This window comes from Helianthus annuus, chromosome 2 (genome assembly GCF_002127325.2).
Source record: "Helianthus annuus cultivar XRQ/B chromosome 2, HanXRQr2.0-SUNRISE, whole genome shotgun sequence".
NCBI lineage: Eukaryota > Viridiplantae > Streptophyta > Magnoliopsida > Asterales > Asteraceae > Helianthus > Helianthus annuus.
This window is the reverse complement of record NC_035434.2, coordinates 72,752,619-72,755,118: the sequence shown is the minus strand read 5'-3', so window position 1 is coordinate 72,755,118 and position 2,500 is coordinate 72,752,619. Positions and strand designations below refer to the sequence as shown.

The 2,500-nt window shown below is 34.0% G+C and overlaps 1 pseudogene; it reads right to left on the bottom strand.

Moving 5' to 3' along the window:
* The window catches only part of LOC110919166, a 5,638-nt pseudogene extending 5,062 nt beyond the window's left edge, over positions 1–576 (bottom strand).
* Positions 577–2,500: the final 1,924 nt, after the last annotated feature.

Sequence of the window (2,500 nt, the reverse complement as noted above, 5' to 3'; positions counted from 1 at the left end):
AACCCCTAGCCTTCCAAGCTAACGATGCGGGTTCGATTCCCGCTACCCGCTCTATATCCTTATATATTTAGTCTATTATCTTACTATATTTATCTTAAATACTCTAACTCTAATTAATACATCATTCATAATTGAATATACAATTCAAAAACCTTTCTTACATAAATCCTACTAGATTCTTATTTTTTTTTTCAAATAAAAGATCAGAAAGTAAAAATACCCAAAAATCACAATGAAAGCGTCCATTGTCTAATGGATAGGACAGAGGTCTTCTAAACCTTTAGTATAGGTTCAAATCCTATTGGACGCAATTTTTTTCCAGATATTTTTAGATTTCGAGATCCAAAAATAAATTTTGAATGATTTGAATCCGAAACGCTTGAGTACCCCCTTTTTTTGAAAAGGTTGATCAATTTGTTTAGGCTGCTTGTTCCTGAAGTATAAAACGTTCCCTCTGTTCCTGAATAGCTTCTTTCAAAATGGCTTCCGCTTCCTCGGTGAATATCTTGGTAGAAGATATTATTTCTTGAAACTGTGGTTTATTGGTTTTTAAGTAAGTACGTAACTCAACCAGAAATTAGACGGGGATATATCGCTCGGAGACGTAGAACAAAAATTCGTTTATTTGCATCAAGCTTTCGGGGGGCTCATTCAAGACTTACTCGAACTATTACTCAACAAAAAATAAGAGCTTTGGTTTCGGCTCATCGGGATAGGGATAGGCAAAAAATCAATTTTCGTCGTTTGTGGATCACTCGAATAAATGCAGCAATTCGCGAAAGGGGGGTATGCTATAGTTATAGTAGATTCATAAATGATCTGTACAAGAGACAATTGCTTCTTAATCGTAAAATACTTGCACAAATAGCTATATCAAATAGGAATTGTCTTTATATGATTTCCAATGAGATCATAAAAGAAGTAAGTTGGAAGGAATCCACCGGTTAAACGGAGTTGCCCGGAGAATGAACTCCGGGAAGGTCGAATAAAAATGAATAGAATATGATAAATATGAGAAAGTAGTCAAAATAAAGTAGTCAAAATAAATATGAATCAACACGTTCACTAAAAAAATTTCTTCTTCCCAGATTATTCTTTTTTTTCTTACGACACAAGAATTCAATCCGGATTCTTGGATTTTTCCAACAAAATAGAAATCCGCGTTTGAGTTCGGATGGGGATTTGAATTCAAGTGAATAAAGAGTAAACCTATCTTTTTCTGGCTCTAAGACTAGGAGTTCTAGTGGTCGACTCGGTTCTTTCAAATTGTTTCTCATTATTAAGAAAAGGTAACAAAGATAAAATACGAGCTTGTTTTATAGCAATAGTAATTAATCGTTGTTGTTTCAAGGTCAATCTATTTACTCGTCTAGATAATATTTTTCCCTGTTCACTAATAAATCGACTAATTAAACTCATGTTTTTATAATCAATTCGATCCCCCGATTGGATCGGGGGCAAACGCTTACGAAAAGATCGCTTGGATTTAAGAAAAGTTCGCTTGGATTTATCCATGGTTTGGTTAGTTTATTTCTTATCCCTAAAATCCTATTTCAGCCGGATCTCTAATTATAATAAATAAATAGGATTTGGTTTGTTTATAATTATCTTTAACTATGTTAAATTTAAATATGTTATATATATATAATGTCATTTTTCCCTTTCCTTGTAAGATAAGGGCGCAAGTGCTCGCTTCAATTTATTTCTTTATCTCCCCGTGAATCGTATGTTTGTAACAATATGGACAGAATTTTAGTAACTCCAATCGATTAGGCGTATTGTGCCGGTTCTTTTGAGTAATATATCTGGAAATGCCCGTTGATTCCTTATTAACACCGTTTCGAACACAAGCGGTACATTCCAAAAGAACCGGTATTCGCGCATCTTTACCCTTGGCCATGAACCTCCTTTGGATTTTTCATTTACTCAACTCTTCCTCTTTCAATCCGAAACGAAAAAGAAGAAAGGAAGGAAAAAACAAAATAGAATTTGTAACTTGCTATCCTCTTATGCAAGATTTCACTACAATCAATATAGGAAATAAGATAGAAAGATTTCTAACCTTTCAAATACCAAATACAAATAACAGTACAGCATTTCATATAAGTATCTTGTATAATACTCTTTCCCTAGAACCACTGTTTGTATTCGACTTCCATAGAAATTTCATATGAATTTAATTCCAACCCGACCCCGAGTCTCACAGTTGTTGAATGCACTTTTATTCTTTCTCTTTCCTCCCTTATTCTAAAAAAGGGAAAAAAGAGAAAAGAGGGGGCTGGTATTTAATTGTATCTCTAATCTTCTTTATTCCTTCCCGCGTCAATAACTAGAAAAAGGGGAACGTCAATGCATCCGGGAAAAAACGATTAATCTCTATCAATAAACCTGCCAAAGCACCGAACCATAGAGTACTTAGTACCGGTGCCACGGAAAGATATGTTTTTAGATCTCGCATTGAAAAACCTCCTTCATTTTATTGTAATACATAAGATAATAC